The sequence below is a fragment of the Salmo salar genome, chromosome ssa23 (assembly GCF_905237065.1).
Source record: "Salmo salar chromosome ssa23, Ssal_v3.1, whole genome shotgun sequence".
NCBI classification, from domain to species: Eukaryota; Metazoa; Chordata; class Actinopteri; order Salmoniformes; family Salmonidae; genus Salmo; species Salmo salar.
The window spans coordinates 44,641,066-44,658,692 of record NC_059464.1 but is presented as its reverse complement, the minus strand read 5'-3'; the positions used below and the strand labels follow the sequence as shown (position 1 = coordinate 44,658,692).

Sequence of the window (17,627 nt, the reverse complement as noted above, 5' to 3'; positions counted from 1 at the left end):
GAAATGTAAAATAACGTTATTTACCGGTTCCCATGTTCTTCAAATAATTGTTTGTTTTCAGCAACATTATAAATCACTTTCGTTCCCTGTTCTGGTCCTCAGAAAAGGTCATTATTTTCTGTCATGTTCCCTGAACCGGTTCCAACCCCTGTATCCTACGACCCTGATACACACACACCTATCCTTGTTCTAAGAGTTGCTCTAGCAACGCGCATGCCCCGCTCACCAGAGGATCTGTCTTTTTCCACCATCTATTTCCTGTGTTTGAGAGGAGTGCAAAATCCACTTGTCACTTGATTTAAATCTCACTGGATTGCTATAAATTTACTCTTGCTACTCTTGTATACTCTTACTTGTGCCTGTCGTTTCTTACCGTTAACGTTACGGACCGCAGCCATTTTTGTAAATGACCTGTCAAACACACCCCGGTAATGGCTGACATGGGTTCAATAAGATACATTGTCTTTCAGTTCAATCTGTATGAACGCTAAAGTTTAGTCAGGTATTTAACGCACTGTCTCGACATTAACACCACAAGAAAGAGTAGAAACTAACGCTTTATCAGCGCTCCCTGTTTCAATGTGCCTCCATGGGTGGCTGTGTGGGACTGGGGAGTGTGGCCACTACTGTTCTATAGTGGAAATGCAGTCTGGCTTTTCTCTCGAAGACAAAAGAACCACGAGAACGAGAAAGGCTAAATAAAATCACAAATTCCATTCACTTGGCTTTATGTGTGTTTCAGAATAGTTTGGGATGTACTCAGGGGCATTTCTAATCACTTGTTATAGTTTCAGCTATCAGACACGTTTAATAAAAAATGTTTTTGTTATGATAATTTCTACAGAACTGCATCCTGGGAAAATTGAAAAACACTCACCATTTACGAGTAAAATAACAGTTCAAACGTGTTTTCACCTTTCCATCTACACGTAGACAAAATAACACTGAACGTTTATTTAAATGATTTGCTTTTCTCTCAATAGCCGTGGTGCTAAAACCATGAAACTAAAACGTTCGCACGGGAAGCACTATCCCACATTGACCGTGTACAACTCATACTTACCTGGCAAGGGAGACACCGTGATCAAGAAGGCGGTTCACCCAGGGTGAGGCTCAGCCATTGCACTCCGGCTGTGCTGACCCCTGCGAATTTCCCAAATGTGGAAATCTCGATTGCATAATTTCTGGTAGTGGGGGACTGCGTTCGCGCTCTCCCCTGATTTCACTGTGAAAGTAAATATTAGGTTCGACTGAAACAGCCTTTTTTAAGTGAAGAAAGCTTTGACATGTAGATATCTAGCTTAGTTACAAGTTGGTGATTATATTTTTAGTAGCTCTGCTGTTTAGAGATCCTACAATCAACAGTTTATCGATGTCCATCGCTTCGGTCGGTGCTGTATCCGATTCATGTTTTCTACTGTTAGAAATATGTGGAAAATAGAACTGTTTGTCAGGTGTCAATTTTAGTATAATTAATGAAAAAGGCTGCTATGTTTGCTTCAATTTACCTGCTTTTGAGACTCAGTAACTGTATATACTTTACCATAAAGCTTAGCAGGGTCCGGCCTGATTAGTACTTGGAATGGAGACCGCGTGGGAATAATAAGCGCTGAACATTTCTACTGATTTTGTCCAGTAGGAGGCGCTGTGTCCCCGTTGTAACAGGCACACTTCTGCCAGATGGTCTCTACCGTCTCTGCTGCTGTGTTTTGTTTTGTAAAAAATAAACGTAGTGAACTCCGAGAAAGGCTTGAATCACAGAGGGACGTTAGGAAATGTCTTTGTTTTTACAGAGAGATGGTTTACGGAGAATTCACCCGACTCTGCTATTCAACCAGACAGCTTTTCAGTAGCGGTGTCTTCTGGTAAGATCAGGGGGGGGGGTACGGCTTCCTCATCAACAACTCCTGGTTTACCGAAGTTGAAAACATCTTGAGCTCCTTCCTGTTCACCCGACCTTGAGTTTCTGATGCTAAATACCGACCCCCACTATATACCAAGTTAATTCACGTGTGTTATTATCATAGCTGTGTACAAGCTTGTTTCTTAATTTTATTTCTTGTGTGTTTTTGTTCTACCTTATGTCATTTTTAGTATTACATTGTTATTGATTACTGTATTGTTGGATTTAGAGCTCGCAAGAAAGGCATTTTACTGTACTTGTGCACGTGACATTAAAACGTGAAACTTGATTTAATTTAATTTACAGTAAAGTCTATACGTTAGTCACACAGTATAGCTCAAACAGCACTGGCCCAATTTTGATGAAACTTTGGTGAATGAAGCGTCTTGCCATAGAGATCTGGAATTCATTCAATTATACTGATTGACCAGATGGTGGCGCTATAACAAGGGACTGAAAATGCTAACTTTGAAAGCTCACCACCCTCATCCCGTTTGACCTAAAGTCATCGAAATTTGGTACATAGATTCCTCAAATCTGCCCCAGGGACCCATAAGGTCCACACTGATGGATTTCCCGCCATTTAGAACATTTTGTGAAAAACACTTAAAACGCTACTCTTCTGACACCGAATGACCGATATAACAGAATTATATCTATGGAGGATATGAATGTACTTTGAATGTCTTTGAACTTCAGAGAGTTGGCTTAACTAACATTGGACTAGATCTACCTAACATTGGACCAGAGTTTCCTAACGTTGGACCAGAGCTACCTAACGTTGGACAAGAGCTACCTAACGTTGGACCAGAGCTACCTAACCTAACGTTGGACCAGAGCTACCTAACGTTGGACCAGAGCTACCTAACATTGGACCAGAGCTACCTAACATTGGACCAGAGCTACCTGACATTGGACCAGAGCTACCTAACGTTGGACCAGAGCTACCTAACGTTGGACCAGAGCTACCTAACGTTGGACCAGAGCTACCTAACATTGGACCAGAGCTAGCCCTTGGTCATGACTCTCAGTTCCATTACATTACACATAATGTTGCCTTGAGTTTGAGAGTTAGACAGACCAGAGCTATCTAACATGCTTGTGCAGTGGCACCAGAATACAAAGAAACAGGGGCGGAAATCCCGGGGGGGACACGACCCCCCCCATCCTGGGAAAAATATGATTTGTCCCCCCCAATATATCACTGTAAACATAACTATGTAATTTAAATAATATTAATAATACGCAATGAAAGCAATTGTGCTGATTATAGACACTTAATAGCGCGTTTTTAAGTTTCAAAAGATTGCGACCCCCCCCCCCACCCTTTGCCTCACAATAGTTTGATATATAATGGTCTCGTTGCAAAAGCTAAATTGTCGCAAGGGAACTTTTATCTATTTATTTTATTTCACCTTTATTTAACCCGGGTCGCAAAGATTATAGCAAACACCACTGAAACGGAATTGGTGCTCGCTAGCTTTGCAAATTCAGCTATTATTGGAAGCCAGCCAATATGAAACAAACTATTAAAATTACAAAAGGTTGCAGCATATGTTGTGTAAATGGTGAACTCATACAGCTGTCAACTCTTGTCACTGCAATCCGTTTCACATTTGCTAGCTACCTTTTAGATCGAAGCCCAAATAGAATGATTGAAGATAAGATGATAGAAGCCCATCTCCTACTGTAAATAACCTACACACTGTATGTGTGTGTAGCCAGCCAGCCAGGTAGAAAAATGGCAGAAAAATAAAGAAGACGGACATCAGAGTATTTTTCAGTACACCAAAACGCAAAGTAAGAACCCTATTAGCCTAATATCTCAAAGACTAGTTGATAAAATGTTCATAAGAAAGAAATGAAATTCTAATGGAAATGTTTCACAATGATGTCTTTAGGCAGAGCAGGCAACAGATGGCACACAGACAGCAGAGTTGGGGACAGATATGCAGGGACAGACTGGCAGAGACAGGGAGTCTCAGGTAAGTTTGTCGAGTCTTTGTTTGGCAACATTATGAAAGGTTCTCAAATTTTTTGACTTGTAAAATAGGAACATAATTGGAATATGCCATGGATACCCCCACTCTCAGCTTAAACTGGTGACTGAACTAAGATGTGTTAAAGGCAATGGTATTGCTGTTGTGATTAGTTGTGTAGTTTTGGGTACCGTTAGTTAGGAGCACGGCAAACACCTTATTTCTTTGGTTCCTCAATATACATTTACCATATTACAATGTAGGCTATGTGTTACAGCACTACTTTTGGTGTCCCCCTCAGGAATTGCTCTTGAGAAAATTTCATGTAATTGTCCCCTCCAAAGTTGATATTAGATTTTCGCCCCTGCAAAGAAAAACACATCTTACGTTTTTGTAGTTAATAAATCCAACGTGAAACGTGATAACTATAGTATCCTTAACTAGTATTGAAAACGTTTCTTTATTCTCTAATAAAAATCTCTCTCTCTAATTTCTGAATCAGGCCTGTAGCATCAGTAGCTACAGTAGACTATGCTTTGGTGGGAGGGCAGGTAGCCTACATACATACACACATTAGCAAAGATTTTCAGCTGGCAGGCACCCAGACACTGGGTGATGTTGAGGGCTTTGCATAAATGCTTTGTTGCGTTTTTAGTTGGACTGGAAAAATGCCCGAAATGTAAAATAACGTTATTTACCGGTTCCCATGTTCTTCAAATAATTGTTTGTTTTCAGCAACATTATAAATCACTTTCGTTCCCTGTTCTGGTCCTCAGAAAAGGTCATTATTTTCTGTCATGTTCCCTGAACCGGTTCCAACCCCTGTATCCTACGACCCTGATACACACACACACACACACACACCTATCCTTGTTCTAAGAGTTGCTCTAGCAACGCGCATGCCCCGCTCACCAGAGGATCTGTCTTTTTCCACCATCTATTTCCTGTGTTTGAGAGGAGTGCAAAATCCACTTGTCACTTGATTTAAATCTCACTGGATTGCTATAAATTTACTCTTGCTACTCTTGTATACTCTTACTTGTGCCTGTCGTTTCTTACCGTTAACGTTACGGACCGCAGCCATTTTTGTAAATGACCTGTCAAACACACCCCGGTAATGGCTGACATGGGTTCAATAAGATACATTGTCTTTCAGTTCAATCTGTATGAACGCTAAAGTTTAGTCAGGTATTTAACGCACTGTCTCGACATTAACACCACAAGAAAGAGTAGAAACTAACGCTTTATCAGCGCTCCCTGTTTCAATGTGCCTCCATGGGTGGCTGTGTGGGACTGGGGAGTGTGGCCACTACTGTTCTATAGTGGAAATGCAGTCTGGCTTTTCTCTCGAAGACAAAAGAACCACGAGAACGAGAAAGGCTAAATAAAATCACAAATTCCATTCACTTGGCTTTATGTGTGTTTCAGAATAGTTTGGGATGTACTCAGGGGCATTTCTAATCACTTGTTATAGTTTCAGCTATCAGACACGTTTAATAAAAAATGTTTTTGTTATGATAATTTCTACAGAACTGCATCCTGGGAAAATTGAAAAACACTCACCATTTACGAGTAAAATAACAGTTCAAACGTGTTTTCACCTTTCCATCTACACGTAGACAAAATAACACTGAACGTTTATTTAAATGATTTGCTTTTCTCTCAATAGCCGTGGTGCTAAAACCATGAAACTAAAACGTTCGCACGGGAAGCACTATCCCACATTGACCGTGTACAACTCATACTTACCTGGCAAGGGAGACACCGTGATCAAGAAGGCGGTTCACCCAGGGTGAGGCTCAGCCATTGCACTCCGGCTGTGCTGACCCCTGCGAATTTCCCAAATGTGGAAATCTCGATTGCATAATTTCTGGTAGTGGGGGACTGCGTTCGCGCTCTCCCCTGATTTCACTGTGAAAGTAAATATTAGGTTCGACTGAAACAGCCTTTTTAAGTGAAGAAAGCTTTGACATGTAGATATCTAGCTTAGTTACAAGTTGGTGATTATATTTTTAGTAGCTCTGCTGTTTAGAGATCCTACAATCAACAGTTTATCGATGTCCATCGCTTCGGTCGGTGCTGTATCCGATTCATGTTTTCTACTGTTAGAAATATGTGGAAAATAGAACTGTTTGTCAGGTGTCAATTTTAGTATAATTAATGAAAAAGGCTGCTATGTTTGCTTCAATTTACCTGCTTTTGAGACTCAGTAACTGTATATACTTTACCATAAAGCTTAGCAGGGTCCGGCCTGATTAGTACTTGGAATGGAGACCGCGTGGGAATAATAAGCGCTGAACATTTCTACTGATTTTGTCCAGTAGGAGGCGCTGTGTCCCCGTTGTAACAGGCACACTTCTGCCAGATGGTCTCTACCGTCTCTGCTGCTGTGTTTTGTTTTGTAAAAAATAAACGTAGTGAACTCCGAGAAAGGCTTGAATCACAGAGGGACGTTAGGAAATGTCTTTGTTTTTACAGAGAGATGGTTTACGGAGAATTCACCCGACTCTGCTATTCAACCAGACAGCTTTTCAGTAGCGGTGTCTTCTGGTAAGATCAGGGGGGGGGTACGGCTTCCTCATCAACAACTCCTGGTTTACCGAAGTTGAAAACATCTTGAGCTCCTTCCTGTTCACCCGACCTTGAGTTTCTGATGCTAAATACCGACCCCCACTATATACCAAGTTAATTCACGTGTGTTATTATCATAGCTGTGTACAAGCTTGTTTCTTAATTTTATTTCTTGTGTGTTTTTGTTCTACCTTATGTCATTTTTAGTATTACATTGTTATTGATTACTGTATTGTTGGATTTAGAGCTCGCAAGAAAGGCATTTTACTGTACTTGTGCACGTGACATTAAAACGTGAAACTTGATTTAATTTAATTTACAGTAAAGTCTATACGTTAGTCACACAGTATAGCTCAAACAGCACTGGCCCAATTTTGACGAAACTTTGGTGAATGAAGCGTCTTGCCATAGAGATCTGGAATTCATTCAATTATACTGATTGACCAGATGGTGGCGCTATAACAAGGGACTGAAAATGCTAACTTTGAAAGCTCACCACCCTCATCCCGTTTGACCTAAAGTCATCGAAATTTGGTACATAGATTCCTCAAATCTGCCCCAGGGACCCATAAGGTCCACACTGATGGATTTCCCGCCATTTAGAACATTTTGTGAAAAACACTTAAAACGCTACTCTTCTGACACCGAATGACCGATATAACAGAATTATATCTATGGAGGATATGAATGTACTTTGAATGTCTTTGAACTTCAGAGAGTTGGCTTAACTAACATTGGACTAGATCTACCTAACATTGGACCAGAGTTTCCTAACGTTGGACCAGAGCTACCTAACGTTGGACAAGAGCTACCTAACGTTGGACCAGAGCTACCTAACCTAACGTTGGACCAGAGCTACCTAACGTTGGACCAGAGCTACCTAACATTGGACCAGAGCTACCTAACATTGGACCAGAGCTACCTGACATTGGACCAGAGCTACCTAACGTTGGACCAGAGCTACCTAACGTTGGACCAGAGCTACCTAACGTTGGACCAGAGCTACCTAACATTGGACCAGAGCTAGCCCTTGGTCATGACTCTCAGTTCCATTACATTACACATAATGTTGCCTTGAGTTTGAGAGTTAGACAGACCAGAGCTATCTAACATGCTTGTGCAGTGGCACCAGAATACAAAGAAACAGGGGCGGAAATCCCGGGGGGACACGACCCCCCCATCCTGGGAAAAATATGATTTGTCCCCCCCAATATATCACTGTAAACATAACTATGTAATTTAAATAATATTAATAATACGCAATGAAAGCAATTGTGCTGATTATAGACACTTAATAGCGCTTTTTAAGTTTCAAAAGATTGCGACCCCCCCCCCACCCTTTGCCTCACAATAGTTTGATATATAATGGTCTCGTTGCAAAAGCTAAATTGTCGCAAGGGAACTTTTATCTATTTATTTTATTTCACCTTTATTTAACCCGGTCGCAAAGATTATAGCAAACACCACTGAAACGGAATTGGTGCTCGCTAGCTTTGCAAATTCAGCTATTATTGGAAGCCAGCCAATATGAAACAAACTATTAAAATTACAAAAGGTTGCAGCATATGTTGTGTAAATGGTGAACTCATACAGCTGTCAACTCTTGTCACTGCAATCCGTTTCACATTTGCTAGCTACCTTTTAGATCGAAGCCCAAATAGAATGATTGAAGATAAGATGATAGAAGCCCATCTCCTACTGTAAATAACCTACACACTGTATGTGTGTGTAGCCAGCCAGCCAGGTAGAAAAATGGCAGAAAAATAAAGAAGACGGACATCAGAGTATTTTTCAGTACACCAAAACGCAAAGTAAGAACCCTATTAGCCTAATATCTCAAAGACTAGTTGATAAAATGTTCATAAGAAAGAAATGAAATTCTAATGGAAATGTTTCACAATGATGTCTTTAGGCAGAGCAGGCAACAGATGGCACACAGACAGCAGAGTTGGGGACAGATATGCAGGGACAGACTGGCAGAGACAGGGAGTCTCAGGTAAGTTTGTCGAGTCTTTGTTTGGCAACATTATGAAAGGTTCTCAAATTTTTTGACTTGTAAAATAGGAACATAATTGGAATATGCCATGGATACCCCCACTCTCAGCTTAAACTGGTGACTGAACTAAGATGTGTTAAAGGCAATGGTATTGCTGTTGTGATTAGTTGTGTAGTTTTGGGTACCGTTAGTTAGGAGCACGGCAAACACCTTATTTCTTTGGTTCCTCAATATACATTTACCATATTACAATGTAGGCTATGTGTTACAGCACTACTTTTGGTGTCCCCCTCAGGAATTGCTCTTGAGAAAATTTCATGTAATTGTCCCCTCCAAAGTTGATATTAGATTTTCGCCCCTGCAAAGAAAAACACATCTTACGTTTTTGTAGTTAATAAATCCAATGTGAAACGTGATAACTATAGTATCCTTAACTAGTATTGAAAAAGTTTCTTTATTCTCTAATAAAAATCTCTCTCTCTAATTTCTGAATCAGGCCTGTAGCATCAGTAGCTACAGTAGACTATGCTTTGGTGGGAGGGCAGGTAGCCTACATACATACACACATTAGCAAAGATTTTCAGCTGGCAGGCACCCAGACACTGGGTGATGTTGAGGGCTTTGCATAAATGCTTTGTTGCGTTTTTAGTTGGACTGGAAAAATGCCCGAAATGTAAAATAACGTTATTTACCGGTTCCCATGTTCTTCAAATAATTGTTTGTTTTCAGCAACATTATAAATCACTTTCGTTCCCTGTTCTGGTCCTCAGAAAAGGTCATTATTTTCTGTCATGTTCCCTGAACCGGTTCCAACCCCTGTATCCTACGACCCTGATACACACACACACACACACCCTATCCTTGTTCTAAGAGTTGCTCTAGCAACGCGCATGCCCCGCTCACCAGAGGATCTGTCTTTTTCCACCATCTATTTCCTGTGTTTGAGAGGAGTGCAAAATCCACTTGTCACTTGATTTAAATCTCACTGGATTGCTATAAATTTACTCTTGCTACTCTTGTAATACTCTTACTTGTGCCTGTCGTTTCTTACCGTTAACGTTACGGACCGCAGCCATTTTTGTAAATGACCTGTCAAACACACCCCGGTAATGGCTGACATGGGTTCAATAAGATACATTGTCTTTCAGTTCAATCTGTATGAACGCTAAAGTTTAGTCAGGTATTTAACGCACTGTCTCGACATTAACACCACAAGAAAGAGTAGAAACTAACGCTTTATCAGCGCTCCCTGTTTCAATGTGCCTCCATGGGTGGCTGTGTGGGACTGGGGAGTGTGGCCACTACTGTTCTATAGTGGAAATGCAGTCTGGCTTTTCTCTCGAAGACAAAAGAACCACGAGAACGAGAAAGGCTAAATAAAATCACAAATTCCATTCACTTGGCTTTATGTGTGTTTCAGAATAGTTTGGGATGTACTCAGGGGCATTTCTAATCACTTGTTATAGTTTCAGCTATCAGACACGTTTAATAAAAAATGTTTTTGTTATGATAATTTCTACAGAACTGCATCCTGGGAAAATTGAAAAACACTCACCATTTACGAGTAAAATAACAGTTCAAACGTGTTTTCACCTTTCCATCTACACGTAGACAAAATAACACTGAACGTTTATTTAAATGATTTGCTTTTCTCTCAATAGCCGTGGTGCTAAAACCATGAAACTAAAACGTTCGCACGGGAAGCACTATCCCACATTGACCGTGTACAACTCATACTTACCTGGCAAGGGAGACACCGTGATCAAGAAGGCGGTTCACCCAGGGTGAGGCTCAGCCATTGCACTCCGGCTGTGCTGACCCCTGCGAATTTCCCAAATGTGGAAATCTCGATTGCATAATTTCTGGTAGTGGGGGACTGCGTTCGCGCTCTCCCCTGATTTCACTGTGAAAGTAAATATTAGGTTCGACTGAAACAGCCTTTTTTAAGTGAAGAAAGCTTTGACATGTAGATATCTAGCTTAGTTACAAGTTGGTGATTATATTTTTAGTAGCTCTGCTGTTTAGAGATCCTACAATCAACAGTTTATCGATGTCCATCGCTTCGGTCGGTGCTGTATCCGATTCATGTTTTCTACTGTTAGAAATATGTGGAAAATAGAACTGTTTGTCAGGTGTCAATTTTAGTATAATTAATGAAAAAGGCTGCTATGTTTGCTTCAATTTACCTGCTTTTGAGACTCAGTAACTGTATATACTTTACCATAAAGCTTAGCAGGGTCCGGCCTGATTAGTACTTGGAATGGAGACCGCGTGGGAATAATAAGCGCTGAACATTTCTACTGATTTTGTCCAGTAGGAGGCGCTGTGTCCCCGTTGTAACAGGCACACTTCTGCCAGATGGTCTCTACCGTCTCTGCTGCTGTGTTTTGTTTTGTAAAAAATAAACGTAGTGAACTCCGAGAAAGGCTTGAATCACAGAGGGACGTTAGGAAATGTCTTTGTTTTTACAGAGAGATGGTTTACGGAGAATTCACCCGACTCTGCTATTCAACCAGACAGCTTTTCAGTAGCGGTGTCTTCTGGTAAGATCAGGGGGGGGTACGGCTTCCTCATCAACAACTCCTGGTTTACCGAAGTTGAAAACATCTTGAGCTCCTTCCTGTTCACCCGACCTTGAGTTTCTGATGCTAAATACCGACCCCCACTATATACCAAGTTAATTCACGTGTGTTATTATCATAGCTGTGTACAAGCTTGTTTCTTAATTTTATTTCTTGTGTGTTTTTGTTCTACCTTATGTCATTTTTAGTATTACATTGTTATTGATTACTGTATTGTTGGATTTAGAGCTCGCAAGAAAGGCATTTTACTGTACTTGTGCACGTGACATTAAAACGTGAAACTTGATTTAATTTAATTTACAGTAAAGTCTATACGTTAGTCACACAGTATAGCTCAAACAGCACTGGCCCAATTTTGACGAAACTTTGGTGAATGAAGCGTCTTGCCATAGAGATCTGGAATTCATTCAATTATACTGATTGACCAGATGGTGGCGCTATAACAAGGGACTGAAAATGCTAACTTTGAAAGCTCACCACCCTCATCCCGTTTGACCTAAAGTCATCGAAATTTGGTACATAGATTCCTCAAATCTGCCCCAGGGACCCATAAGGTCCACACTGATGGATTTCCCGCCATTTAGAACATTTTGTGAAAAACACTTAAAACGCTACTCTTCTGACACCGAATGACCGATATAACAGAATTATATCTATGGAGGATATGAATGTACTTTGAATGTCTTTGAACTTCAGAGAGTTGGCTTAACTAACATTGGACTAGATCTACCTAACATTGGACCAGAGTTTCCTAACGTTGGACCAGAGCTACCTAACGTTGGACCAGAGCTACCTAACGTTGGACCAGAGCTACCTAACCTAACGTTGGACAAGAGCTACCTAACGTTGGACCAGAGCTACCTAACATTGGACCAGAGCTACCTAACATTGGACCAGAGCTACCTGACATTGGACCAGAGCTACCTAACATTGGACCAGAGCTACCTAACGTTGGACCAGAGCTACCTAACGTTGGACCAGAGCTACCTAACATTGGACCAGAGCTAGCCCTTGGTCATGACTCTCAGTTCCATTACATTACACATAATGTTGCCTTGAGTTTTGAGAGTTAGACAGACCAGAGCTATCTAACATGCTTGTGCAGTGGCACCAGAATACAAAGAAACAGGGGCGGAAATCCCGGGGGGACACGACCCCCCCCATCCTGGGAAAAATATGATTTGTCCCCCCCAAAATATCACTGTAAACATAACTATGTAATTTAAATAATATTAATAATACGCAATGAAAGCAATTGTGCTGATTATAGACACTTAATAGCGCGTTTTTAAGTTTCAAAAGATTGCGACCCCCCCCACCCTTTGCCTCACAATAGTTTGATATATAATGGTCTCGTTGCAAAAGCTAAATTGTCGCAAGGGAACTTTTATCTATTTATTTTATTTCACCTTTATTTAACCCGGGTCGCAAAGATTATAGCAAACACCACTGAAACGGAATTGGTGCTCGCTAGCTTTGCAAATTCAGCTATTATTGGAAGCCAGCCAATATGAAACAAACTATTAAAATTACAAAAGGTTGCAGCATATGTTGTGTAAATGGTGAACTCATACAGCTGTCAACTCTTGTCACTGCAATCCGTTTCACATTTGCTAGCTACCTTTTAGATCGAAGCCCAAATAGAATGATTGAAGATAAGATGATAGAAGCCCATCTCCTACTGTAAATAACCTACACACTGTATGTGTGTGTAGCCAGCCAGCCAGCCAGGTAGAAAAATGGCAGAAAAATAAAGAAGACGGACATCAGAGTATTTTTCCGTACACCAAAACGCAAAGTAAGAACCCTATTAGCCTAATATCTCAAAGACTAGTTGATAAAATGTTCATAAGAAAGAAATGAAATTCTAATGGAAATGTTTCACAATGATGTCTTTAGGCAGAGCAGGCAACAGATGGCACACAGACAGCAGAGTTGGGGACAGATATGCAGGGACAGACTGGCAGAGACAGGGAGTCTCAGGTAAGTTTGTCGAGTCTTTGTTTGGCAACATTATGAAAGGTTCTCAAATTTTTTGACTTGTAAAATAGGAACATAATTGGAATATGCCATGGATACCCCCACTCTCAGCTTAAACTGGTGACTGAACTAAGATGTGTTAAAGGCAATGGTATTGCTGTTGTGATTAGTTGTGTAGTTTTGGGTACCGTTAGTTAGGAGTACGGCAAACACCTTATTTCTTTGGTTCCTCAATATACATTTACCATATTACAATGTAGGCTATGTGTTACAGCACTACTTTTGGTGTCCCCCTCAGGAATTGCTCTTGAGAAAATTTCATGTAATTGTCCCCTCCAAAGTTGATATTAGATTTTCGCCCCTGCAAAGAAAAACACATCTTACGTTTTTGTAGTTAATAAATCCAATGTGAAACGTGATAACTATAGTATCCTTAACTAGTATTGAAAAAGTTTCTTTATTCTCTAATAAAAAATCTCTCTCTCTAATTTCTGAATCAGGCCTGTAGCATCAGTAGCTACAGTAGACTATGCTTTGGTGGGAGGGCAGGTAGCCTACATACATACACACATTAGCAAAGATTTTCAGCTGGCAGGCACCCAGACACTGGGTGATGTTGAGGGCTTTGCATAAATGCTTTGTTGCGTTTTTAGTTGGACTGGAAAAATGCCCGAAATGTAAAATAACGTTATTTACCGGTTCCCATGTTCTTCAAATAATTGTTTGTTTTCAGCAACATTATAAATCACTTTCGTTCCCTGTTCTGGTCCTCAGAAAAGGTCATTATTTTCTGTCATGTTCCCTGAACCGGTTCCAACCCCTGTATCCTACGACCCTGATACACACACACACACACACACCTATCCTTGTTCTAAGAGTTGCTCTAGCAACGCGCATGCCCCGCTCACCAGAGGATCTGTCTTTTTCCACCATCTATTTCCTGTGTTTGAGAGGAGTGCAAAATCCACTTGTCACTTGATTTAAATCTCACTGGATTGCTATAAATTTACTCTTGCTACTCTTGTATACTCTTACTTGTGCCTGTCGTTTCTTACCGTTAACGTTACGGACCGCAGCCATTTTTGTAAATGACCTGTCAAACACACCCCGGTAATGGCTGACATGGGTTCAATAAGATACATTGTCTTTCAGTTCAATCTGTATGAACGCTAAAGTTTAGTCAGGTATTTAACGCACTGTCTCGACATTAACACCACAAGAAAGAGTAGAAACTAACGCTTTATCAGCGCTCCCTGTTTCAATGTGCCTCCATGGGTGGCTGTGTGGGACTGGGGAGTGTGGCCACTACTGTTCTATAGTGGAAATGCAGTCTGGCTTTTCTCTCGAAGACAAAAGAACCACGAGAACGAGAAAGGCTAAATAAAATCACAAATTCCATTCACTTGGCTTTATGTGTGTTTCAGAATAGTTTGGGATGTACTCAGGGGCATTTCTAATCACTTGTTATAGTTTCAGCTATCAGACACGTTTAATAAAAAATGTTTTTGTTATGATAATTTCTACAGAACTGCATCCTGGGAAAATTGAAAAACACTCACCATTTACGAGTAAAATAACAGTTCAAACGTGTTTTCACCTTTCCATCTACACGTAGACAAAATAACACTGAACGTTTATTTAAATGATTTGCTTTTCTCTCAATAGCCGTGGTGCTAAAACCATGAAACTAAAACGTTCGCACAGGAAGCACTATCCCACATTGACCGTGTACAACTCATACTTACCTGGCAAGGGAGACACCGTGATCAAGAAGGCGGTTCACCCAGGGTGAGGCTCAGCCATTGCACTCCGGCTGTGCTGACCCCTGCGAATTTCCCAAATGTGGAAATCTCGATTGCATAATTTCTGGTAGTGGGGGACTGCGTTCGCGCTCTCCCCTGATTTCACTGTGAAAGTAAATATTAGGTTCGACTGAAACAGCCTTTTTTAAGTGAAGAAAGCTTTGACATGTAGATATCTAGCTTAGTTACAAGTTGGTGATTATATTTTTAGTAGCTCTGCTGTTTAGAGATCCTACAATCAACAGTTTATCGATGTCCATCGCTTCGGTCGGTGCTGTATCCGATTCATGTTTTCTACTGTTAGAAATATGTGGAAAATAGAACTGTTTGTCAGGTGTCAATTTTAGTATAATTAATGAAAAAAGGCTGCTATGTTTGCTTCAATTTACCTGCTTTTGAGACTCAGTAACTGTATATACTTTACCATAAAGCTTAGCAGGGTCCGGCCTGATTAGTACTTGGAATGGAGACCGCGTGGGAATAATAAGCGCTGAACATTTCTACTGATTTTGTCCAGTAGGAGGCGCTGTGTCCCCGTTGTAACAGGCACACTTCTGCCAGATGGTCTCTACCGTCTCTGCTGCTGTGTTTTGTTTTGTAAAAAATAAACGTAGTGAACTCCGAGAAAGGCTTGAATCACAGAGGGACGTTAGGAAATGTCTTTGTTTTTACAGAGAGATGGTTTACGGAGAATTCACCCGACTCTGCTATTCAACCAGACAGCTTTTCAGTAGCGGTGTCTTCTGGTAAGATCAGGGGGGGGGTACGGCTTCCTCATCAACAACTCCTGGTTTACCGAAGTTGAAAACATCTTGAGCTCCTTCCTGTTCACCCGACCTTGAGTTTCTGATGCTAAATACCGACCCCCACTATATACCAAGTTAATTCACGTGTGTTATTATCATAGCTGTGTACAAGCTTGTTTCTTAATTTTATTTCTTGTGTGTTTTTGTTCTACCTTATGTCATTTTTAGTATTACATTGTTATTGATTACTGTATTGTTGGGTTTAGAGCTCGCAAGAAAGGCATTTTACTGTACTTGTGCACGTGACATTAAAACGTGAAACTTGATTTAATTTAATTTACAGTAAAGTCTATACGTTAGTCACACAGTATAGCTCAAACAGCACTGGCCCAATTTTGACGAAACTTTGGTGAATGAAGCGTCTTGCCATAGAGATCTGGAATTCATTCAATTATACTGATTGACCAGATGGTGGCGCTATAACAAGGGACTGAAAATGCTAACTTTGAAAGCTCACCACCCTCATCCCGTTTGACCTAAAGTCATCGAAATTTGGTACATAGATTCCTCAAATCTGCCCCAGGGACCCATAAGGTCCACACTGATGGATTTCCCGCCATTTAGAACATTTTGTGAAAAACACTTAAAACGCTACTCTTCTGACACCGAATGACCGATATAACAGAATTATATCTATGGAGGATATGAATGTACTTTGAATGTCTTTGAACTTCAGAGAGTTGGCTTAACTAACATTGGACTAGATCTACCTAACATTGGACCAGAGTTTCCTAACGTTGGACCAGAGCTACCTAACGTTGGACCAGAGCTACCTAACGTTGGACCAGAGCTACCTAACCTAACGTTGGACCAGAGCTACCTAACGTTGGACCAGAGCTACCTAACATTGGACCAGAGCTACCTAACATTGGACCAGAGCTACCTGACATTGGACCAGAGCTACCTAACGTTGGACCAGAGCTACCTAACGTTGGACCAGAGCTACCTAACGTTGGACCAGAGCTACCTAACATTGGACCAGAGCTAGCCCTTGGTCATGACTCTCAGTTCCATTACATTACACATAATGTTGCCTTGAGTTTGAGAGTTAGACAGACCAGAGCTATCTAACATGCTTGTGCAGTGGCACCAGAATACAAAGAAACAGGGGCGGAAATCCCGGGGGGGACACGACCCCCCCCATCCTGGGAAAAATATGATTTGTCCCCCCCAATATATCACTGTAAACATAACTATGTAATTTAAATAATATTAATAATACGCAATGAAAGCAATTGTGCTGATTATAGACACTTAATAGCGCGTTTTTAAGTTTCAAAAGATTGCGACCCCCCCCCACCCTTTGCCTCACAATAGTTTGATATATAATGGTCTCGTTGCAAAAGCTAAATTGTCGCAAGGGAACTTTTATCTATTTATTTTATTTCACCTTTATTTAACCCGGGTCGCAAAGATTATAGCAAACACCACTGAAACGGAATTGGTGCTCGCTAGCTTTGCAAATTCAGCTATTATTGGAAGCCAGCCAATATGAAACAAACTATTAAAATTACAAAAGGTTGCAGCATATGTTGTGTAAATGGTGAACTCATACAGCTGTCAACTCTTGTCACTGCAATCCGTTTCACATTTGCTAGCTACCTTTTAGATCGAAGCCCAAATAGAATGATTGAAGATAAGATGATAGAAGCCCATCTCCTACTGTAAATAACCTACACACTGTATGTGTGTGTAGCCAGCCAGCCAGGTAGAAAAATGGCAGAAAAATAAAGAAGACGGACATCAGAGTATTTTTCAGTACACCAAAACGCAAAGTAAGAACCCTATTAGCCTAATATCTCAAAGACTAGTTGATAAAATGTTCATAAGAAAGAAATGAAATTCTAATGGAAATGTTTCACAATGATGTCTTTAGGCAGAGCAGGCAACAGATGGCACACAGACAGCAGAGTTGGGGACAGATATGCAGGGACAGACTGGCAGAGACAGGGAGTCTCAGGTAAGTTTGTCGAGTCTTTGTTTGGCAACATTATGAAAGGTTCTCAAA

At 40.8% G+C, this 17,627-nt stretch overlaps 4 non-coding genes across 4 annotated transcripts; all 4 read left to right on the top strand.

The window, feature by feature from the left end:
- The first annotated feature begins 1,055 nt into the window (after positions 1 to 1,055).
- Positions 1,056 to 1,219, top strand: LOC123729977 (U1 spliceosomal RNA). Its single transcript, XR_006761671.1, has one exon. It is a non-coding gene; the product is annotated as a U1 spliceosomal RNA (small nuclear RNA).
- Positions 1,220 to 5,623: 4,404 nt separating this feature from the next.
- LOC123729966 (U1 spliceosomal RNA) lies at positions 5,624 to 5,787 on the top strand. The gene has a single exon (XR_006761661.1). It is a non-coding gene; the product is annotated as a U1 spliceosomal RNA (small nuclear RNA).
- Positions 5,788 to 10,182: 4,395 nt separating this feature from the next.
- LOC123729955 (U1 spliceosomal RNA) lies at positions 10,183 to 10,346 on the top strand. The gene has a single exon (XR_006761651.1). It is a non-coding gene; the product is annotated as a U1 spliceosomal RNA (small nuclear RNA).
- A 4,402-nt stretch (positions 10,347 to 14,748) lies between these two features.
- On the top strand, positions 14,749 to 14,912 carry LOC123729944 (U1 spliceosomal RNA). Its single transcript, XR_006761643.1, has one exon. It is a non-coding gene; the product is annotated as a U1 spliceosomal RNA (small nuclear RNA).
- Positions 14,913 to 17,627: the final 2,715 nt, after the last annotated feature.